This window comes from Narcine bancroftii, chromosome 1 (assembly GCF_036971445.1).
Source record: "Narcine bancroftii isolate sNarBan1 chromosome 1, sNarBan1.hap1, whole genome shotgun sequence".
Lineage (NCBI taxonomy): Eukaryota > Metazoa > Chordata > Chondrichthyes > Torpediniformes > Narcinidae > Narcine > Narcine bancroftii.
The window spans coordinates 71512323-71537965 of record NC_091469.1 but is presented as its reverse complement, the minus strand read 5'-3'; the positions used below and the strand labels follow the sequence as shown (position 1 = coordinate 71537965).

General features: G+C 38.0%; 1 protein-coding gene across 1 annotated transcript in view; it reads left to right on the top strand.

Moving 5' to 3' along the window:
- ntrk2a (neurotrophic tyrosine kinase, receptor, type 2a) overlaps positions 1 to 25643 on the top strand; it is a 298501-nt gene that overhangs the window by 230301 nt on the left and 42557 nt on the right. The window lies entirely within an intron of this gene.

Genomic DNA, 25643 nt, shown 5'->3' with positions numbered 1-25643 from the left:
GTATGTTATAGATGCTAGAAATAGAAATTGGAAATTAAGAGAAGGTTCAACATCATGATGGGTCAGAATTTTTTTTTGAGATAGAGTTGTAGGGTCTGAGATGAACAGAAAGGGTTGACCAGAGAAAGATATATATAAAAAAAATAGAGCATGCTGGCAAAGAAATCTCCTGATTACAAGATCATAAGATTGTTGGTTATTTGCCTTAAAAATGCAGTTGAGGCATCTAGGCAGAGCAGTAATATTTTGTGAGACTTAGGTTTTCATTTCTAGGTTCTAGGTTCTGCAGGAGCTCAAAATTTCACTTTTGAAACATGGAAGGTTGACAACATGCATGACATAGTAGCTCACTTAATGGAGGCTGGCTAGGCTGTGACCTTTTGTGGTGTGCTGTTAGCCAGAATCAGACACACACAAGGTAAAGACTGTACAACAGGCTTTAATCCACAAAGACTTCCACAGAGCCAGGCTGGCTGTAGCTGCAGCAACACTGAATGAGGCCTCGGGAGGCCAGTACAGGCTTTTATCCTGGAGGGTGATTGACACCTGACCGGGTGGGGCTTGATCCATTCAGGTCGACTGATTGACAGCCGGTCAGGTGTTGTCCTGTCCCCTTACTCTCCTGCAGGTACAGAGGTTGCCCCCTGCAGTAGGCCGGTGGTGTACCACCACACCTTTCTCCCTGGGGCAGAGCAGGCTGAGCAGGGAGGGGAGAGGCTGGCTAGGCTGTGTCCTTTCTCCCTGGGACAGAGCAGACTGAGTGGGGAGGGAAACTTTATTAGATTTTATAAAATCATGAAGGGCATAAATAAGGTGAGAGAGGAAATATTTAAAAGGGACCTTTTCTTGCAGAGGGTTGTGGATATGAAATTACCCGCCAGTGGGAGTTGTAGAGCCGGATACAATCATAACATGTAAAAGACATTTAAATAACTACATGAATTGAGGAGGTTTAGAGGCATATGATTTATTGTCATATGTAAGTCATATGTAAGCTGTAAGTCATAAGACAGACAAAGATTTGTCATCAGTCAGACAAAGAGAAGCAAAACAGATTCCCTCCAGAGTCACTGACGATTTTCCTGAAGCACTCCCACAGCCTCCAAACACACAGACCGGTGGCAACCCTAGGTCCTAATCCAAACCTCTGACTCAATCAGGAAGCCCTCAGCACTTGAGGCCCCTCTTGCATTCTGGTTCTGATATCTGATACCCCGTCAGCCAGACTCATGCCAATCTCCAGCAACCTGCAGCCTGTTGTGAGTCCTTTGACTGCAAGTCCACAGCCTGTATGGGTTCCTTGCCTTGAATTGTAAACAGCCTGCCGTTTGTGTGTTCTATAGCTGCAGAGCCCTTCACTGGTCCACTGCCATGGTCAGCATCCTTAAGGTCATCTCATCTACTTCTCCTTCTCAAATCTGGGTGGTGGGGGGGGGGGGGGTTGTTCTCCCCATTTTCTGGTGTCCTGCACCAATCTTCTGCTTCCCTGGAGTCTACAATCCCTCAAGGCTGGTGCCAACTCAGGCACTGCTATCTTAGGCTAGACCCCACGATCATAGTATTTTAAAATAAAACCACTGTTCGCTCCTTTAATGAGCTGTTTAAAGCCTGCATAGAGCTGTTGGTTGTAGGACTGGGCACTAGGACCCAGTGGGGGAGTGTGTGTCTTCACTATCCACTCTCCCTGGGTCTGCACCAGCAGCAATGCTGCTGTTACAGCAGATCTAGCAGCGCTTCAATTTTTTTATTGCCACCCCTTCACCATTGCTGCATCAAAATCAACTGGAACAGCCATAAAATTCATGGCTTGCTAATCAAATCATAAATGTCATTTGACCCATGGATTGCGGACTGATTCCAAGAAACCTCTGATTATTTTATTCATTCCAGGGGTGTGGGCTTTGTAAGATGAGATCATTTAATTCACATCCATAATTGCTGAGAAGTGGGTGGTGAGGTGTCTTCTTGACCGCTACAGGCTTTGAGGTCTGGGTATATCCAAAATGCTGTCAGGAATGGAGTACTGAATTTTGACTGTGCAATAGTGAAGGAGTGGCAATAAATAATTAAATGAAAGTCATTTGGAGAACAGTATTTATAATGTTGGTATATTACATTTTGTTGGAAAACTCACAAATTTTCCCATTGACATCTGCGGAGTTGGAGTAGAAATAGGAAGAACTGTAGCTACTTCCAACAGAATATTGATGTGGTTAGAAATGAAAACTGGCTTGCCAATACTTCATCCCATCTATTAATAATCTTCCATTGCAATTTTGCCACCAATGTGCCTCTCCCTCAAATCCAAGCGTTCAAGTGTCCTTGCATTTAGGAAATTTTTTTTTTAGTTGAAGTGATATGTAGTAGTTCTCTATTATCTTGTGAGTTTATGTGGGGAGTCTGACGATCATTTGGTTCAGTAGAAGATGCACATAAACCCTGGGAAAATGACTGAAAATGGAATTTCATTTTGTGCAATTGAAAATTTGTCTATTATGGAATCCAGAATCTTTCATTAAAGCTCCTCAACAATGTGTTGATGGACAGATTGATGGAGTGTTTGGCAGCAATGCTGTTTAAGGCTGTCTATCCAAGGTAACCTTTAATGTGAGAATGACTACAACTCTTTTATTCTCTGTAAGTGATGTCATGTAACACAATTTATAAATGAAAATAGGAGGGAGGTGATACAGTCCATGTCTAAATATGAGAAGTAGCATTGCTTCCATGACAGAAAATTCCATTCATGCAGAAATGTTTTTTCTGTTTTATTTCTGCTATCACTTATTTGAAAGAAATCTTTCCTTTTTCAGTTTTCTTGGCATCATTAGCTACTTAACAGCAAGCAGGAATGCATCTGTTTGAAACAACTACTGGAGCATTTCTAATCAGGTAACATGATACCATGTAGACTAAGAGGTTAAAGGCATGTGGAATCCAAGGCGAGTTGACTGATTGGATCCAAAACTGGCTTGGTCACAGGAGGCACAAAGAAGCGCTGGGATGTGAAAGTCTGTGATTAATTGGGTACCACAAGGATTGGTATTGCGAGCTTTACAGATTGTGATATGTGTTAACCATTTGGAATTGGAAGTTGGAGGTATGAATTTTGTTTGTGAATGACACAAAGAATAGTGGTGTGGTGGATAGTCAGGAAAGTTGCTTTAGGTTACTCCAGGATATAGATCAGATAGAAAGTTGGATGGAGCATTGGCAGATGGCATTTAATCCTAACATCAGCAAGGTGATACACTTTGGGAACTTAAATATAAGTAGGACACATACAATGAATGGAAGGGCACTAAGGAATGTTGGTGAGCAGAGGACCCTTGGGTTTCAAATCCATAGTTTACTAAAAAAAATGACAGCACAGGTCAATTGGATAGTAAAGAAGGCATGTAAGTGTGTAGGTTGACACAGAGAATATAAGAGTTGGAATGTTAAGTCAAAATTTAACCAAACACCGGTTAAGCTGCACTGGGAGTAATGCATCTGATTCTGATCACTACACAATAGCAAGGGGACGATTGAGGTAGTGGAGTGCAAAGGAGATTCATCAGGGTGTAGCCTGAATTGGAGAGATTAGATAGTCTGAGTTTCTTTTCCCTGGAAGCTGACAGGTGCTCTGATGCATGTACAGTGTATAAGATTGGCATAGATAGGGTAGATGATCAAATTATTTTTCCCATGGTAAGGTTATCAAAATAAGAGGCAATGTTTAAGGTCAGATTAAGGAGTTTTAAAGGGGATCTAAGAGGTAGGATTTTACTTAAGGAGTGGTTTATATCTGGAATGCATTGTTAGAGGATGGAATGGAATAAGATACAGTTACTGTTTAAGAATCATTTAGACAGACACTTAAATAGGAAAGATATGGAAGGATATGGCTGTAGAACATGCAAATAGGATTAACGTAGAGTGGCAAAAAAGCATGGTATGCATGTCTTGTGACAAAGAGCCCATTCCTCTGCTGTATGACTCTATTACTCCATAATTATATCCACATAGGTAATGTTTCATGAAGTGGTGGATCATTCACCATCTGTTCTGGTCATGGTTGACATTGAACATGTCATACATTTTTTTTCAAAAGTGGGATTAAACAGCATCTGCCGTGTTTTGCAGCAGAAGTTAGGTGCAGTGAACTCTGGTGATGTGGAATTTTGATTCCACTGGATTCTCAATAGGTGAAGAATGTCACAACATTAGTATGTTAGCAACAGTTGCCTACACCAAAATCTGTGTATTCACTGAAAGAGATGGGCAAAGCTGGCCTAACAAGTCATTGTAGCAGTCAAATGTGGAACTGTTGTAAATACTGTAATGATGAAGTTACATAGAGAGAAAGGAAGGAATGATTTGTCAAGGTTATGATTAAATCTACAGCTTAAATTAATAGCAAATTTTATAATTGCACGAGAGCTTCTATAAAATGTTATGTTTCCATTAAAATACATTCCCCTCATCGTTTCCTTCAGAAATCAGCTGAGCTTTTAATTAATGGTCTACAGAAGATCTGTAATTTGTTTGTTCATTCCATGACAATTACAGAATTGCACATGTTTCTAATATAGCACTTGATCTCCTTTCTAATACATGATTTTCTTTTTAATTTTATCATCAAAGCTACAAGATTTTTTTTAAATCAAGAAAACAAAATAGTTTGTGGTTCCCATAATTCTTGAACTTTGTTTTGGTCATTAAAATACAAAACAGATTCAGGAGATAATGCAGATGCAAAATTAAGTTCATGGTGATTTGGTCATAAGGTTTTAAAAAAGCCACACTCACAAATGGGTGTGTGTGTTTCAATATGGGATTTACAATTCATAGCATGGTAATTGAGAGTGAATTAAACAAAAGTTTAAGATGACAACAATGTGAAGGAGAGGAGATTGTACACAAGAGGCCAGAAACAAGGGGATCTAATTAGTTCAAAGTGGTCTAATGAGAGATAAATAATGTTTAAAGTGATCTAACATAACTGCAGCTAAGAAATGGCAATGGACATTGGAAATTAAAACAAAAATATTGAAATAAATAAAGCACAACACTGGAGAAATGTAAGATTAATGATAAACAACGTATTAGGATAGATTGCACAGTCAACTCTGATACTGAGAATCCTCACAATCGACAAATGTTTCTGAAAATATTAAGCAATTATATGTAAATTTGAATTTTGTGCATTGGGTTCCAATGAGATTTTTTCTTGTGCCCCATCAGCTTATGGTAGAACAGCCTGCTCTCACTTCATCATGTATACTTGCAAATGGCGATTGGTTTGAATTGTATTTAATAAACTGTAACTGTATTTCTCCTATCCATTGGTTAAGAGTGCTCTTGGCAAAGGTATAAAGTGGCAACCTGATATTTTAACAGTCAAGCAAAAAATGGAAAGATGTTAAAAAAAACAGAAAAAGGTGAAAATCTTAATGCTCTTATAAAAGAATTCAACAATTCATGGCATTAAATTTCAAAAAGTTCAAAAAGCTCTTCCTGAACTCAGATAATGTATACTACTGTGTAATGTACAGTAATGTTTGTTTTTTAAGTAATTTTCATGCAACCAGCATATTCATGTAACCACCACTCCCCATCCCCATGTTTGTCAGGGAGTAACAATACGGTGAAACAACAAGAAGAAAGGCTAAAGTACTTGAGATCAACTTTCATTTTTTTAAATATTTCTGTGCAATTTGAAACTCTGGTTCACAGAAATGTTTACAAAATTTAAAATAAAATCATGAATAATTTTAGGAAGTTAAAATACTAGGGGACGTGCATTTAATGTGAGATGGAGAAGTTTAAAAGAGGTATGCAGGGCAAGTTTTTTTTTGCACAGAGATCGGTATGTAACTAGAATGGGCTGCCAGGGATAATGGTGAAAACAGATACAGTAGAAGGGTTTGAGAGGCTTCTAGGTAGACTCATGAATATGCAAGGAAGGAATGGAAAATATGGATCAGATGTAGGCAGAAGAGATTTAGCTTAATTTGGCATTATGTTCAGTGCAGACAGTGGGCAGTCTGTTCCTGTGCTGTGCTGTTCTTCATTCTATGAGTGCCTTAAGAACAGGTATAAAAGGAAAGAGATTTATGATACAAGTTCCTGAGCTAGGCTGAAGTAAATGAAGGCAAGTTTGCCAATAGTGAAATACCTAAACTGGGGGATCAGAGAGGGTTCTAGGGATATCGGAGGTTAAGATTTTGAAGGATGAGGCAATGGAGCTCTTTGAAAAGTGAGAGTTTTGAAACTAAGATATTTCTAGAATGAAAGCCACTGTAAGTTGGCCGTGCAGGGAGATTGGCTGATCAGGATGTGAAGTAAACCAGCAAATGAGCAGTGGAACTTTGTATGAGGTGAAACTTGTGTAGGATGGAATGCAGGAAAGCAGTCATAAGAATGGTTGAAATAGTCAAGTCTTGGGATAACAAAGGCATAAGTAAAGAGTAATTATATCGCCTAGATGTCAGCTTGAGGCCAGCTATGGCAATAAGGTCATCAGCACTTTGGTCAGACATTTCCTTGGGTGAGCAATGGAGCTGTGGTACTGAAAGGAGATGGCAGTCGACATTGAAATTAGTGGCTTTGGGTTTCTTAACATTTACTTGTTAAGTATGATGACAGATTGGAGAAAACAAAGGGCTAATCAAGGTATTGGTGACATAGAGTGTGATACCATCAATGTATTGCTTGAAACCTGACCTTTTAATTTTGCAAAATGTTGTACATTTTAAAAGGACTAGGAGAGGAGACAAAGATATATCATTGGATGGCTTCAGTGGCACCAAAGCAGAATGAGGTGAGAAGCCATGGCAGATTAGATAGGTAACAATTGTGCACAGGAAGATTGGACAGTGGTCTGGTCAACCAAAGGATGTAGGGTGGTCAGGGAGAATTACTAGCAAGAGGTTACCACAAACATTATCATAGATGTTCTCAATGTGACTTTGATAAGTACTATATCAGTATTTGACAAGGATAGAAAACTGCAGAGGCTCCAACATAACTTAGTTGGCACAAAATTGGGTGGTAGATCATAACAATCTCACAAAGATTAGCATATACAGAACCGTTGTCATACCCACACTCCTGTTCGGCTCCGAATCATGGGTCCTCTACCGGCATCACCTATGGCTCCTAAAACGCTTCCACCAGCACTGTCTCCGCTCCATCCTCAACATTCATTGGAGCGCCTTCATCCCTAACATCAAAGTACTCGAGATGGCAGAGGCCGACAGCATCGAGTCCACACTGCTGAAGATCCAGCTGCGCTGGGTGGGTCACGTCTCCAGAATGGAGGACCATCGCCTTCCCAAGATCGTGTTATATGGCGAGCTCTCCACTGGCCACCGTGACAGAGGTGTACCAAAGAAGAGGTACAAGGACTGTCTAAAGAAATCTCTTGGTGCCTGCCACACTGACCACCGCCAGTGGGCTGATATCGCCTCAAACCGTGCATCTTGGCGCCTCACAGTTTGGCGGGCAGCAACCTCCTTTGAAGAAGACCGCAGAGATCACCTCACTGACAAAGGACAAAGGAGGAAAAACCCAACATCCAACCCCAACCAACCAATTTTCCCTTGCAACCGCTGCAACCGTGTCTGCCTGTCCTGCATCGGACTTGTCAGCCACAAACAAGCCTGCAGCTGACGTGGACATTTACCCCCTCCATAAATCTTCGTCCGCGAAGCCAAGCCAAAGACAGTCACCATTATTGAAGTAAAAACACAATGCCGGAGAAACTCAGCAGCTCAACAAGTGCTTTATATAGTAAACATAACCCCTATTTTGGCCTTGAGCCCTTTATTAAGGTATAAAATTGGGTTGTATCAGCAAAGGAATAGAGCACAGATGCTAGATGAAAATGTATCTAATTGGCACTCTTACAATCTAAACTGGAGTCTTTTTCACTGCCTGATTATTGTACAGCTTCTTATCTTCTGCTGTTGTACAAGCAATTTAAAAAGGGAAGCTAAATGACTGATGCATAGCGTATATATTGGGTGCTAATATTCTTTTCAGGAGAATTGGGGAACTTTCTGATGTTGGCTTTGTATCAAGGCATCAACATGCTAGGAATCTATTTGGAAAATCCAGGCTGTAGTATTTAGCACCTGTGTTGCTTTGTGAGTTCTCACAGCCAATAGCCTCGATTTTATTTTTTGCAGGCTTTCACTTTCTAAATTTACAGGTAATATGTGACACTCTACAGTAGATCCCAGACATTAATGTAAGACTTACTGAATTGCTATCAAATTCTCAGCCTTTTTTAAAAAAAAAATCTTTGTGAGCACATGGGGCAACATTGACAGGATTTATTATTTAATTCTCCATCTGAAGCCTCAGCCTGCAGTCTGCTCCTTCCAAATTGAAAGTGATTACCCAAAATGTCCCCAGTTAGTTACTCTTCGCACTGATTATGTCCCTTAACCCTGATGATCTGGAAATTTGAATACTTAATAATATCAATACTCTTCATAGAATGCAATTACATTTCCAGGTTGATTCTTGGCTCTTTAGAAATACGACTAGAAATCTTGTGTGCCAATTATATATTTTCTCCATAAAATGCACATGAAATGTCAAGACTGCTTCACTCCCCAGGATATTAGGTCATATTATTCTAGTGTATGTCAGCCATTGGGCACTCTGTTTACATGTCTTAATGATTACATGTTTTAATACTACTATTCCTGAGACAGATCTAAATCAAGGGTTGGAAAACCAAATAAGGTAGATTGCCTGACTAACCTCCACCCCTGTGGAGTGGCCTTTAGGTTGTACCAGTACCTTGAGCCTTAGTTGATGCTTAAATTTGGTTCAGCACAACATTGTTCAAAGCAGTCATATGAGTGATACATCAAATCCAGTGCACTAACAATAAAATCATAATGATCCACAATTTCTGCAAAAATATCATTTGAAAACTGCTCATATTTAATATTTATATCTGACCAAGTTCAGAACTCCCTTACAAATAAGCGCTTTAATGCAGAATTTCCAAATTGCCCTTTTCATTCTTACCATGCTCCAGTGTTGGACTCCTCATGGTGCGATGAGGGTAATTGTACACTTTGTCAAAATAAATCTGCATGCAGATTCAGTGACTATGGGGAGAAATAATAGCAAGGAAGAGAGGCGAATGTAAGCTAGTTTGCAAATTGGCTTAATTCTGTTTTGTTAAATCTTTTTAAATGTCATAGAATGTTTAGTTTTAAATAAATTTTGAATATTCAAAGAGTTCAACCTGCCTGACAACTTTGACAATGGGTTCAGCCAGAGGCATGACTTACCAGCTGTTTAATCATGTTATTTGGATTTATAAATGAAGGATCCTGCATTTCATTGATCATATCAGATCCTGCTTCAGGGACTAAGATAATGGGGATTATTGGCTAAACTGCTCAGTGGAGAATGGGTTTAGCAGGTAAGAGAATGATGAATGTGGGTGGTTCAGTATTCTAAGTAATCAGGTTAATATCTCTGGAGACTTGATCCTCAAAAACTAGTAATTGTTGACTACCCTCTTAAGCTAATGAAACAAAAACCAGTTAATGAATTAAATTTTGTACACGAAAGCTATTCAGAATTCACAGGGTTCATTCAGCACTGGTAATAATTTGAACAAATGTTAAAGAAACTATTTCATGAATTACTGTTCATACAGGAAAGAACTTCAATAGTTTTCTTCCATTTCACTGCATTTTTCCTGTGCTAATTCTGTTCAACTACATCTCATCGTAATGGTCAGTGTGAGGCTGATACTATAGTGAACAAACAAGCAGGGCATACATCTTTTTCAAATGTGCCTCGCCTAAATAACACAGTGGAGATATTTGTGATATCCTGAATGCTAATTAGAAAAGAATTCAAATCCCACTGTTATGTTGTTGGCTGTTTTATCTTAAAATAACAGCAATCTCAAACAGAGACGACCATTTTCTATGAAACTCACTTGTGGTACATGCTGGAGATGTTTATATTGTGCTTGACGCATTTAGGGACCTTGTTTCCACGACAACAAACCTCAGCAGCTAGGAGAAGTATATATCAATGAATTCAGAGAAAAGTCATTCTGTCTTTTCAACTAATGCCACACTAGGTTTAAAATCAGCTATAGTATCAGATTTACAAATATGGATTCTGCATGATGCATAGCTGAATCTAGGTTTATTTAACTTAAATATATATAGTTCTAAAACTGGTTTGGTTTTAAGGGAAAAAAATCTAGCTTCATCATAGCCCATTGTATTTGTTTTCCAATTTATGAATTCTGCTAAATAATTCCTGAAAGTTGAGTCACATGTGGTGAAGAAAGCATTTGGTATGTTGAACTACATAAATCACAGAGTATTGAGTTCAGGAGTTGGGATGTCATTTTGAAGTTGTATAAGGCATCGGTGAGGCCAAATCTGGAATATTGTGTACAGTTTTGGTTGCCGAATTATAGGAAGGATCTAAACAGAATAGAGAGAGTGCAAAGGAGATTTACAAGAATGTTGCCGGAGTTTCAGGGTTTGAGTTACAAGGAAAGGTTGAGCAGGCTGGAACTTTATTCCCAAGAGTGTAGAAGATAGAGGGATGATTTGAGGGGTGTTATGAGGGGGACAGGCTCTTTCCATTGAGAGTGGAGGAGATTCAAACAAGAGGACATAGATTGAGATTGAAAGGGGAAAAGTTTAGGGGGAATTTCTTCACTCAGAGGGTGGTGGGAGTGTGAAATGAGCTTCCATCTCAAGTGGTAGATGAGGGTTTGATTTTAATATTTAAGTAAAAGTTGAATAGGTAGATGGACGAGAGAGGTGTGGAGGGTTATGGGCTGCATGTGAGTCAATGGGACTAGATGGGAGAAACTGTTCGGCATGGACTAGAAGGGCCGAACTGGCCTTTTTCTGTGCTTCTCTTGTTATATGGTTATATGTTGGGAACAACTATTATGAAAAGGGGAATATCATATAGTTTTTAAAATTTAAATTGGGATTAATTCCTTTTAAAGGGTACATCCAAAGGCATTCGTTTCTTGAAGCTCCTCTCATCTTGTCTTAATCTAAATTGTAGATAGACTCGAGTTCACACCTACATCTTCCAAAATATTCAAGAACACTTACGGGCCCCAATGAAAATAAATTTCTAATTGTATTAAATAAAACTGAAAATTCCAGAAATACTCAGAAAGGAGCATTTGTCAGAAGAGAAACAGAGTTGATTTCAGGTTAGATTTTTCATCGTGACTGATCCTGGAAAATGTAACAAATGAAACAAGTTTTAACAAGCTTGAACTTTCAGAGAAGGGGATATGTAGAGAAGCAAAATGATTACAATTCAACAGAATCCAGGAGAAATTGAATGAGTGGTAAATGCTGTTTACAAGAGAAGCTCTGTTATGAGAAGGCATATTTAGGAGGAAATGAATATAATCTGATATACCACAAGTAAAGGGAACAGAAGACAAACTGAATGTGGAATTGTAAGAAATGAGACTGGAATAGCTGTTGAATTCAGTGGAGAGTTTGGGAGTGTACATGCATCTAGTTGGAAGATGAGCTGTTGTTGTTCAAACTTGCATTGACCTTCATTGGCCAAAATGATAAAGACTGGCCATGGGATAGAGAATTAATTTATTTATATGACAGTTCCAAGCAGTTTTGCAATTTGTTACCTGATTATTCAATAGTCAAGCTAAATTTTATCCACCTACTGCAAGCAAATCAGAAAGTGTAATCAGTTAATTAAAATTAAATTGTATTTACTGTGATAAAAGTATGTGCCTATAATCCACTGAACAGTTCCTGAACTGCACTTCTTTAATTAAAAATGAAGCAAAGTAATAAAATTCCCAAGAAGCTAAAATATTGACGTGGTATAGGGAGGGAAGCAAAATAGACAGAAAATCATTGTCATTTGTTGTACATTCCACCTGAATTTCTTTTCCATTGAGGTCAATGGAAGAAAATGTGGGCAAGGTGAATATAGCATACAATCTATTTAATGTGTGTTTGAACTTCAGCATTATTATGCAAAGTCATATTCAAATCCATGGGGTTTTTTTTCAATACAAGGAAAGTATAGCTCCATCAAATAACTCTTAACTCCTACAACAGCAATTTAACCAACTCAATTATGTTTGATGATTATAGAGGAAGTTCAGAGTAGTGTTTTTGCCAATTTTTCTCTTTAGCATTGGCGTAAACACTTTGTTTCTCCTTTTGAAAGACAATCAAAGATAAATACATGGTACAATACCAATAAAGTGCTGCTGCCATTTTCATCATAAAAAATAACAAATGTACCATGAAATTTGCTTCCAACTAACTAAAGAAATTTTCTGTACAATTTCAAAATGAGTTTGCATTTATACAGTGTGGCTGAAAATGTAGGTTTACTTAGGACCTCTATTAACGTCCCATGTAATCTTAAGGGCCATTTCCCATGCCTCAAAAAGCTTAGTTGACCAACCAAAATTTGAGGATCACCCAGTGTGGCCCACACTATAGTAATACACTTTGAGAAGTGGTTGCTTTTGAGTTGTTACCCTCAGAGACACCCCTTTCAGAGGATCTATTAAAACTTTGTATAAATACATTTTCAGTCATTATCCTTCAGGGTGCAATTTTTTTTATCCTAGTTAAACCTTAACCCCATGTGAGCCATATTCTGTTTGCTAATCAGCCTGTTACTCCTGGTTTCAATGAATTGATCTCAGCTGATGCACATCAGGTCCCTCTGAAGACCAAGAATAAGTATGAGGTAGTCAGAAGGCTGTCCATTGATACATGAATCTTTTGAACACACACAGTTTTTTTTTCATCCAGATGTAAATGACAAGAGTTAAACAAATCATATAATTGGAGATTGCAGTACATCTTTTTTGGAGTTAAGTTGCCCTAAAGATGTATTTGGAAGTTTCATGAAGAGCAAGATCTACAATTGTGATGGTCACCATGAAGCACTACTGGGTTTCCCTGTGAAATGCCAGGCTGAAACTGGCATTATTGGTTTCAGTATGATGGTCCCCAATGAAGTATTAGAACTCCTCACAAATCTCAGGATGTTGCGTAACAGATGTGATTTTTCAGTCAGTTCTAATACAAGCAGCACTCTTTCAACTGCTGGAAATTCTTGCTCTCAATGAACAATTGTCAGAGTGGCCTTAACAGGACGATAAAGTACTGTGGCTACAAAAAGCATGTTCTAGGTACAAACAACCCAGGAGGTTACCAAAGATCTCATGAGTCTACCTTTGAATGCCTGCACTGGGATGTCTTTGCCCATTCTTCTGCTCGAGTAAACAAACTCTTCTCTGTTACGAGCCCAAAGGACCCCAAAACCCAGCAGCAATAGACATTCACCAAGACAAGTTGTTTTTAAAACAAAAGTTATTTTTAATCAACTTTAAACATGAAAATAGAATCAAACTTTAACTTAACTCTATACTTAACTAACCCAAATTAACCCCCTTCTAATTCTAAGCGCACGTGTATGTAATGTGTGTGTAAATTTAAGAAAAGTTCTTTGGTTCACAGTTCAACTCACCTCTCCTTCTTCCAAGTTCTCTGGATGCAGGCAATTCTTATACTGTGCACAGAATTTAACATGTATGAAGTTCACCAGGCTTTGGTGCTTGAAAAGTAATTGTTTACCGCTCAGGAAGGTTCTTGTAGGGTTTGCAGAGAGAGATTTGTTGTTCCAGGATTTCCACAACTGAGGTACCACCATTAGTCACCTCAATGTCTTGCTGATGAAACTTGCCCCATCAGGGCTTTCCAGATGGTAACCTCTTTCTTCAGGCTATCACAGAGTTCCATTCCTCTTATTCCAAGAGAAACATCAGACAGATAGCACTTCCAGCCATCCACTGCTTTGGAACTTTATTTCCAACCAGCTCTTCCTGGCTTGCTCTGTTCAGCTGCTTTAGTGTCACACACACCAGCTGACTGAGAGAGCTTCTCTTTTCTCTCTCTCTCTCCAACTCTCCAATTGAAACTTCCAGCAAACCCATGTGACTTACTCACTTGCAAAACCCCCACCTTCCTCATCAAACAACAGGAGTTCTTTCTTCTGCTCAAGCTGGTGTTAGATAAACAAAACCTAGGAGTGACCTTCCTGTAAGGACCCTGCAGAAAGGTACTTGTAGCTATACTGGCTCTAGTTCCAAACAATAGTCATTCATTTTATGACATCAGTTCAATTAACACCTACTTGTGAATGTGCATAACATTCTCCAGAGATCTTCAGTATTTCTTCAGTCTTTCAAATAAGATCTGTTTTAAAATGTGTGTCTGTATGTAACCTACTCTAAATTTTACCAATTTTTCCCAAATATTACCAAATTCTCCCAAATTATTATAATCATTACATCCCTTTGAGTTGGATTTAGGATAATTTCCATAATTCAGCTTTCAGCAACAAACTGTGAGATGTGGCATTCTGGAATGACCTCAGGCTAGAGGCTGGGAGTTATCATAATGCCATTATCAAGGAGAAAGCATTCGAAAGGTTTTAGGATATTATAGGTTTCAATGAGGACAAACGAAGTTTGTATTTTAGCACTTTAATTAGCATAATTTCTGAGAGAGTGGGGGTAGTAAAACCTGGTTGGTCTGTGTGTAAATAAAAGTGGTAATTTTTCAGACTGAACATATTTAAAATCATTCTACCAATGAATTTTGCATTATTATTGACGTAATTTGGCAAAATGTTATGTCAGAAAATGTGTTGAAGAGAACAAAAATCCAACCAAAAAGAAAGAGGAGGCAAATTACCCATTATATTCTAAAATCCCCAGAAATATACAAAATTATTTTACTGTGGATTAAGCCAATTTCCCAATAGCACAATGGTTTTCTTTACAGACATATGAAGGAGTTTTGACATCATACTCAGTGCAGACATTGTGTGCCAAAGGTCCTGTTCCTGAACTGTACTTTTCTATGTTCTATTTCCATGAGTTATTTGTGTAAATCAGAGAGAAATACAGAAAATATGAGGGACAAATATGAAGTGTGATAAAACATTCATCTAATAAATAGCACAAATAAAGTAACATGCCATAAAACATTAAATAATGCAAGTTGATAGTGAGAAGGCTTGAGCATGAGAGGATTGAATTCAGATCTTTAATTATAGCATATGAACCTTGACTGCAGTCTGTAATATGCCTAAGGGAAAAAAAGGTTGGTAAACAAACAAGTTGGTTACCATTAGATACAAACTAAAATTACATAACTTACATACAAAACAGAGATAGTCATGGGACTATTTGAAGTCAGTGAATGGCTGGCAAACTAAAATGGATTGAGCAAAGAAGTAAAAGAGACAGCCAAATTCCCAGGCTAATGTAAAAAAAAGATAATTTAATTCCTGTGAAATTTGTAAGTGGTTTCCACGTCTACTTGAGCTTGGTCTCTTGTATAATGCAGAATTTATTCTCCATTTTCACTTACTTTAAAGTTTTGGGAAACAAGTTTCTTTACTGAACAGTAAGGGACAAAGATTTCAGATTTATTGTTAGATTATATACATGGCATCACATACAACCCTGAAATTCCTTTTTCCTGCGGGTGCGGCAGAATTACCACTAATTGGTGGTGCAAAAAATAAATTGTAAGATATGATTTACATTGGAGGCGTCATAAAACTGAAGCAAAGAACGAAAACTCAAAATAGTAAAGAAAAACTCCCTAATAAATTTGGCAGAAAAATCATGGTATAAATAAGGAAATTACATTAGCATAGAAAATAGTGAAAATATATAGTGAAGTAATTAGTATAGCTACTTCATTAATTAAATTTTAAAATATATATATAATTTTAATAATTTGTAATATTAATATTTTTAATTTTCTCAGTTGTATAGATTTATTCAGCACAGAAGAGACCTTTGGTTTACTAAGCTCGTCCCATATAGTTATAGTGAGTTCATTGTCATATACATTGTACAATGTACATATGCACAGATATTCTGACTTTCTGCAGCTGAATGGTATTCATAATGAAAATTACATCAGTAAACTTAATTAAATTTAAAAAGACAATAAATACATAATACAATATATCTTCCTCAGCCCTTTATTTTCATATATCTGCCAGAGGCAGCTGTAATTCCAAGGTCAACAAACTCACACTTTTAGAAATAAAAATAAATTTCAAATGCCAGAAATCTGAAACAATGTTGTTTTGTTTGTTTAGATCTCCTACTCATATTCAATAAAATTCTTAGGATCTCTTCTGGCCCAGTCTATAAAAGGTTCTGCATGGCAGGCTGGACCAGAAGGTTAGAACACATGGGATACAGGGCAACTTGGCCAATTGGTAGAAACTTGGTTGAGTAATAGAAGGAAAAAGGTGGTAGAGGAGGATTGGTTTTCAGATTGGAGGCCTATGACCTGTGGTATGCCTCTGCAATCCATGCTGAGTCTATTGTTGGTTATATTAATAATTTGGATGAGAATGTGGTGTTCTGGTTAGCAAATTTGTTGATGAAACCAAAATTAATGGTGTAGTGGACAGTGAAGAAGATTGTCTAAGGTTGCAAAAGAATCTGGATCAATTAGGAAAAGGAATGACTAGCTGATGGAATGTGATTCAGAGAAGTGCAAAGTGATGGTGGAGAGCTTCATGTTCTCTCCTCGTCTAATAACATTGCGGCTACAACCAAGAAAGGGCACCAGCCACTACTTTCACAGAAGCCAAAGAAAATTTGGTCTCTTACCAATTCTTAGAGATGCACCAAAGAAAGCACTCTGGCCAAATTCATTAAAGTTTGTTTGGGGAGCTGTTCCACCCAAGCCACAAGAAACTGCAGAGAGTTGTGAATACAGCTCTGGCCATCATGCAAACTAACTTTCCTTCTTTGACTAACTATATTTTTCTTGCAGGAAGTTGCCAGCATCCTAAAGTACCAACCCCATCCAGGTCATACTCTCTTCCCCTTTCTGTCAGGCAGAATAAACAAACCTCGAGGTTCAAGGACATTTTCTTCTCTGTGGTTAACAGACTTTAGAATGGACCTCTCAATAGTAAAAGATGATTCACATGCATCACTGTTTTAACTAGATATTTCTTTGCACCCTGCACTTTGTCTTATAACTCTATACCCTGCATGCTTTGACTTACTGTAACACCACACCTTACATTTTTGTTTTACTATTGTTAAGTCAAGTTTATTGTCATTTGATTGTACAAATACAAACCTAACAAAACAATGTTCTCCACTCCTCAGTGCAAAACACACAGATATACAACTAGACATAATACACTTGCTGACAAACAGTACATATGCAGGACAAGTATTCATATATGCAAATAAATAAATAAATTGATAACTATTGTTTCATGAATATGAGAATCTCAGGTGGTTAGTGTGAGCAGTTCCTTTGAGTACTCAGCATTCTCACTGTCCAAGGAAAGAAACTGTTCCTCATACTGGTGGTGATACTCCTGTATCTCTTTTCCAACAGAAGCAGCTGAAAGATGCTGTGGAAGGGGTCCTCAATGATTTTTCATGCACTCTTCAGACAATGATCCAGGTAGATCACATAGATAAGGGGGAGAGAAATGCCAGTGATCCTCTCTGCCACTCTTATGGTCCTATGGATTGACCTCCTATCCATTTCTCTGCAGGAACCATACCACACTGTGATGCAGCTGGCCAGGGTGCTCTCAATAGAACTCCTATAGAAAGTTGCCATAATGGTGGCTAGTAGCCTTGCCCGCATCAGTCTTCTCAGGAAATGCAGTCACTGTTGTGCCTTCCTGACGTGAGGAGATGTTAAGTGAACTAGGAGCTCTCCTCTCTCTCTCCACTACAGAGATGTTGATGTGTAGAGGAGGGTGGTCCTTCCTGTTCCTTCTGAAGTTCATGATCATCTCTTTCATCTTGTCCACATTGAGGCTAAATTTGTTACTCTTGCACCTTATCACGATTTTCACCTCTTCTCTATAGTGTGATTCATTGTTATTGCTGATGAGGCCGACTACTGTTATGTCATCTGCTATGTACTATTTGCTGGAATTAAATATGAGTTGACTTGCTTGGAGAGCATGCAAAACAAATCTTTTCACTTTACTTCAGCACATGTGGTAATAAACAATTCAATTCTATTAATTTTGAGGACAGAACATGCATATTGAATGGCAGGGACCTGGAGAGTGTTGTTGATCAGAGGAACAAAGGGGTACATTAACATAATTCCCTGAAACTGGTGAGATAGACTGACAGGGAGTGAAGAAAGTGTTTAGCATGTTTGCCTTCCTCAGTCAGGGCACTGAGTCCAGGTATTGGAACGTCATCTTGCAGCTGTACATGACATTGGTGAGACTGCACTTGGTGCAGGTTTGGTTGCCACATTACAGAAAAGGCACTTTTAAGCTAGTGAGTGTGCAGAAAAAGATTACAGAGATGTTGCCAAGGCCGGTGTAGCTGTTTTGATATTGCAGTAAAGGCTAATGGGTTGGCTTTATAATTGCCTCTGTGCTGGTGATGTGACTTGCCACTTCATGTTAGGGATGTTCTGTGTATCTTATCAATATGAATATATTTGTTATTCCTATCTCAGTGATGTACAGGAATTTTGTATTGATTCAGATTCATCTGGAGATCTTGCAAAGTGTTTGTAGCAGTCTTTTCTATTGAAATGACTGAAAATCCATGATAGGTTGTCCTCAAAGGATTCAAGATAACAAAATTTGTTTGCTGTCCCAAGGGTTGTCAGAACTTACAGGTGATAAGAATTAAACAGCCTGTCCCTAATGCTGATGGTCAGGGCAAACTTCCCGCAAGCATGGAAGGGGATGTTTAAGAGTTATTGCCCTTCTCTGTAAGCATTGTCTGCAAGAAGATCAGTCACTTTCAACTTGTCTTTTAGATTTTACAGAAAAGGCATGTGAGCAGATTGTAAAACTTTAAATCAGTCAGATGAATAGTGTAATGTGTTCTTTTATTTCTTTACATTAATATTTTATGCTGCTCTAGGAAACTATCACAAATTTTTGCAAAGATTTTCTTTGAGCGTTCTCTCTCTAGAGTGACCAATAAGTAAGTGTAAGATGTTGGGGGGTCAGAGGAATCTTGAGACTATTTGCAGGAGCATGGTGAGGGGAAATGGAAGGAAAGAGGTTGAGCCCAGTAGTGAAGGGTGGAAAGAGTAGAAAGGGGCCATGGGAGAGGGAGGCTATGGATTGGAGGGAGGAAGTGGGAAGAAAGGTAAATGATGTAAAGGAATAGAAGTGGAGAGAGGGAAAAGGGGTTCTGAAGTATGAGTGAAATTTGGGGTGAGTCTGAACAAACGTTGAAAGCTAGAGGTGGTTCGTAGGGGTCTCGGGAGGTATGCCTTTATGAAAACTTAAGTGTAACTGTTACACTTGAACATTAAGGTAAAAGATGTCCTGACAATTCTTTGATCAACAAGACAATCCATACACTAATTCTGGAGTTCATCCTAATATTATGGATTCACTTAAATCCTTCCACCGAGATTGCTATGAGATTCATAAAGCAATTTTATAGAATTTGTTCTTTAAATAACAGTAGAACCCCTGGTATTTGGCACCTACAGGGATTGCTAAAATGCTGAATTAACAAATTTTCCAGTTGCTTGAAGCTCAATCTTGCTTCTGGCTATCCATCCCATAGGATGATAATGGTTATTTTCATCAGTTTGTGGGGTTTGATATGAGGATACCCCACTCCTCAGAAAGGAACAGCATGTGCGTGAATGGATGTAGGTGAGTAGGGGTTGCACACCCTCTTGACATCCCCTCCTGGATCCAGTGGGATGGTTACACTGCTAGGGAAATTCTGTTGAAGTAAATGACCAGACCAAGCTTCAATCCAAGAGATGCCCTTTCTGTCTTTCATGGCACCTGTTTACTAGATGACTATTGACTTTACAAGAGGGTTTTTCCGCCCTTTGACTGGTCTTGTTTTTCATCCTGCAAGGTATCTAGCCACCATCCTCATCAGGCAAGCCAGGTAGGGGAGCCGGTTTAGTTGCTGACTACCTGATCATGTGACAGGTAGTACTGGGTTACATGGTACCAGTAGCACTCAGACAAGTGACCTGAGTTAGGCATCTTACAATGCCTAACTAATACACCAGCATTAAGAATAAGCAGTTCAAAGTACAAAAGACAGTGCAAAATGTAATTTGAAAAAAAATCTGTATTGTCCTTAATTATGAAAAGTGCTTTTTAATCAAATAATTTTCATAACTTACAAAATTTAAATTTAAAGTTGAACCCTGGACACTGGTGCTGTAACAGTGATGTGCTAAAGACTACACTAACCGTGATGCCATCATAATTATTCCCCCTTCCCAACATTTACAGATAAAGCCTTACTAATATACTTAATAATATATTAATAAAGATAAAAAAATCTTACTAAGCAGGGAGAAGGAGACACATTAAGAGAGTCATCCATATTATGAGCAGTATCAACCAGGTCTTCATCCAGGATGACACAGATTATTCAAACACAACTTTATTCAAACAGCAGCTACGAGCAAAGCTTGAAAAAGGCACGCCGCTGGTTGAATATTTGCACCCATCTTCATCAAATGTTTATATATTTCTACAAAGAACATTTACTTTAACAATTTTAAACTTTTATTTAAATTTTTATTTATTCTTATTTATTTTCAATTTTTAAAAAATATTTATTTTTCTCTGTAATTTTTCCAATTGCTTGAGGTTGCCGGTGCTTGGATTCCAGATAATGGGTTTTGCGGTATAACAGTTTGTTAATTATGAGACCACAGGTGTGGTTTAAAACTGAGCTACATTATACTTGTGATTTAATTGTAGACTATTGGTTAGATCACTGCTGTGTGCTGATCACCAAACCACAGCTAATCTGTGATGGTGCAGGAGTTATGTTAATGTCAACAGGCTTGGAAATTATAGATACAGTACATGAAAGGATTGGCTTGACCAGGGTTGTCTTCTTTCAAACAAAAGAGACTGTGGGGAGATTAAATTGTGGTGTATAAAATACTGAGAGGGCTAGACAGGATGAAGGGGAAGGATTTGTTTGGCCTGCGAGACAGATCAATAATGAGGGGCCATAAATTTAAATGAAAGAATTAGAGGGGTGTTGACCAAAAAATTCTCCCAAGTAGTATGTACTTCAAGCTCACTGCTTCAAAAAACAGTGGAGCACAAATCCCCCTCCCCCACCCATTACATTTAAAAATAATCTGGATAAAAAAGTCAATGCTATGACTTAGAGAGCTAGGACTTTTAAAAAATTCATACATACACCACAGTAATAGGCCCTTTCAGCCCACAAGCCCATGCTGCCCAATTATACCCAATTGACCTACACACCTGATACGTTTTGAACGGTAGGAGGAAACCAGAGTACCCAGAGGAAACCCACTCAGACACAGGGAGAGCTTGCAAATTCCTTACAGACAGCACAGGGTTGAAACCCTGTTCCAATTACTGGTGCTGTAACTGCTACGCTAACTGTGCTGCTTTTGTCAACATTGATATTATAGGTCACGTGCTCTACTTTTGTGCCATGAATTTCTATATTATGGTTTTAAGCATTTTTGTCACGATTTTTCTTTATTGGAAACACATTGCATGTCAAAATATCAATCTTTATTTTTTAAAATTTCCCTTTCCTTCAAGTCTGCATTGAAAGTTGTCTTTTAGAACTTCTATTCAGTAAAACCATCATTCCCAAAACATTTCATTTGGTTGGAGAAGCATGCTTTAATTGGCAGACAACAGATCAATAAACAAAAATTTGCACTGACGCTAATCTCATCTGCTTCTTTGAAAACTTACTCCCCCTTGATAAAGCAAATCCTGAATCTTATTCACCATACAATATCAGCCAGTTAAATATTAGATAATTAATAATAAATTATGCTTTTAACCTTCCTTATTGAATTTACTCTGAAATTTTGTTTCAACTTTGTTGCCCACAGACAAGTAAAAACTTGGTGAGTATTTTACTTGCCAATTTATAGAGTGGTTTTGACTCTATAAAGGAAGTTACTGAAATCAGTAATGTTAATAATAATAATTATTATTATAATTATAAAAATAATAATAATGATTTTATTGTCATATACTGTACTTTGTACACTGCACATATTCACCTAAGTTCTTACTTGCTGCAGCTAAACAGGTATTTTGTGGAATAAAACAATCAAAAGAAAACTACAGTAGTATACTTAATTGAATTATAAAGAGAGAATAAATATAAAAAGTTAGATAATAGCTATTCACAGTTACCAAAATGGAAAAAAACCCAGTGACTACGATTGAACAAACAGTTCTTTTGTGCTTTCGGATCAGTTCCTGAAAAGGGGAGCTTCAGGAGCCTGGTAGCTACTGGTCTGAAGACTTCTGTACCTTCTGCCCAAAGGTAGCAGTGATAAGAAGTTGTGAACAGGTTGATGGGCGTCCATCTTGAGGCAGTGTCTCACATAGATATCTTCAATGGAGGGAGATTGGATCCTGTGATGGGCCTGACTATATTTGTACCTTCTGGAGCCTTCTGCATTCTTGGGCTGTCAAATTCCCAAACCAGATTGTGATGCAACCAATCAGTATATTTCCACAGTGTTTATGCATAAATTTGATAGAGTGTTCAACAACATGCCAAATCTCTTCAGCCTTCTTAGAAAGTAGAGACATTGGTATGTCTTCTTTTCAGTTGCCTCATTGTGCTGGCTCCAGTAGAGGTCTTCTGAAACACAGACTCCCGGAAACTTAAAGGTTCTAACCCTCTCCATCTTCATTTTACCAGTGCAGACAGGTGTATGTTTTCTTGACATTCCTTCCTAAAATCAACAATAAGCTCTTTGTTCTTGGTGATGCTGAGAGCAAGATTGTTGTTCTGAAACAACCCAACAGGTTCTTGATATCTTGATATTTGGCCAGCTTTGGTGATGTTTTCATTGAATTTGTTGATTGTGCTGGAGCCCTGAGTCATGAACATACAGCGAGTAGAGCAAGGGACTAAGCACGCTGCCTTGGGATGCCCAGTGTTGGTGGTCAGCGTGGAGGAGGTGATTTTGCCAATTCACACTGATTAGGCTCTGTTGTTGAGGAAGTCGAGGATCCAGTTGCAGAGGGACTGTCTGAGATCTTTTAGGTTGATGGTGTCAATGAGCAACAGCAGCCTGACAAAGGTATTCTTGTGGTCCAGGTGATCTAGAGCAGAGTGGAGAGCCAGCAAGAGAGCATCTGCATTTGACCTGTGTGATGATAGGCAAACTAAAGTAGGATCAGGTCATTCCTGAGTTTAAAGTTGATGCTCTCCATACCAGTCCCTCAAAGCACTTCATCATGGTAGACATCAGTGCCATCAGCTGATCATCGTTGAGACACATCACCATGCTCTACTTGGTGGACAATGACACTGATATGTAAAGCAATAAATATTTCATCTGAAGCATACCTCACTAGGTGCTTTTCATGAACATTCTTTATTCACTCAGTAGTGAGGTATTATGTGGAAGGCCTCTGATTTCTTTTGTCTTTTATTCCAGTTGCCTAATTAATATAAACAAATTATTCCTAACTCAGAAACAGGAACTTTCTAGGGCATAATCACGTGAAATGTAGTTCTGTTGAAGATATGCGTGGATTCCATCACTTCCAAGTTGCCTTTCAAATTGCATAGGTTTTAAGATATAAGATGGCCATATATCTTTGTCTTGAGGTACATTTTGAAAGGCATCACTCCATCAACACATTCGCTTTCCATGTGATGTTGATCCCAACCCTCCACTGTCACATTAATAGCTTGTAAATGTTTATGTTCAAGGAATATGGATAATCACTGGGAAAGCTGTCAGAATCTGGGCCTAGAAATCGAAGGTCAAAATTCCTAGACTTCGTTGTAGTGATTATCATAAAAAGTGAAAGCTACATGGAAAATGTAGCCCCTAGTGACTCCATTCCCCTTCCAATCTGTAATACATCATGTATTCTGATTGTCCTAGCCCATTGTCCCCCAATTCCAATAACACAACAACTGTTCTTCACTTCTTGAAAGGGATGAGTGTCATTAAGCAAACAGTCTTGGTGAAATACATTATGGAAATTTTGATGCAATGTTCTATGCACATGATTTATGATAGCAAAAAATAGGTTTGAATATCGAAAACTTGTTCCCAAAGCATGTTACCTTATAGAAAAAGAAATCATAAATCAACCATTTGGAATTTGAGAAATAACTTCAATTAACTCTTCACTTTTCCAGTACCTATTGCTTTCTGAGCTGATCATTGGGCTGGGCAATGGGGTAGAGCTGTAGAAAACATAATTTTTGTTTGCCTTTTTTGGCGGCTTCTTTCCAAGAAATAACAAATATTAACACCTTACACAGATATTGGCATGCAGTTTTCAATCAGGATTTTGTTAAATAAAATATTAAATACTGTAGGTTACTTTATACACCAGAATTATGTGAGATAAGTTTATAACTGTCTAGTAATTCATTCTTGCTCAATAGTACAGTACTAAGTTATATGAAATAAAGGTTTCTGTATATTATGTTTAGCATCAGCGACCAGGGAAAATTTTTGAGGCAAACGTGCTCCAGTCCATCAATTTAAAAACATTTAAGTGTCTATTGTAAGATATTGCAGCTGAATAATGAAAAGAGAAGCCTGCAATGACTGTGTCCATGAAACAGAATCTGATTCAATTTCCACAGGTTTAATTCCAGTTATCCAATGTATGCAGTGCTAACTGAGCATTGTGGTGTGTATATTACATCTTAAGCAGAACTTTTTGAGCAGAATTTCCTTGGCAGCTCCACAAATCACACCGTCCTGACAGCTTTATATTGAGCTGACATTGCCTCTTTAAGACTAAAACCTACTGAGACTCATAAAGCAGAGAAGAAGGGAAATGCAAAACAAAAGTATTTCCTGTAAAATTTATTTTACATTGAGTTATATGATTAATTGTTTTTACTGGCAAGGTGTAGAAATATTACCTTGGTGTGGAATGACCTGAACCAGTCTTACATATATTGTTCGGGAAAACTGGTTTTTTTTTAAAACAAAAGCACTAACTAATAACTTCAGCACAAAATGTTTTACAGCCCAGAAATGCTAACTGCAACCTGACACTGTAGCAAATAAACAGGCAATTCTTTCCATTCCCAAGATCCAGTGTTCATAATGTTTATTAAATACAGGCCAAGTAGATTATTGATGGATTAAGGATCATTTTCTCTGGATCTTATAGAAGTGTCATTTGCAGGAAAAAATCAGGCCAAAAGGTTAATTAATGTCTGGAAAATAAGGATCCCTCAAATTTTTTTCCCATTTAATTTGAGGTTAATTTGTCTCAGAGTTGGGACAACATGACACAAATTAATTCTTTGATTAGAAAAAAAACAGGAATGATCATTGAAAAGAGATATGTACTTATTATTTCTTACCTTGCTATTCGTAAGATAAACTGACAAGCAGACTAAATTGATTGTCAGCAGGGAGAATATTTTGTCCAAGAAGAAAAGATTAAGAAGATTGTTATGGACTGGAGTTTAGAAGTAGTAAGGATGATCTTATTTTGTGTTGTGAAAATACAGAATAGTTATTGAGAGGCTGTTTCTTCTGGTCTGAGAGTCCAGAAAGAGGTGGCAGAGTATTTAATAATGG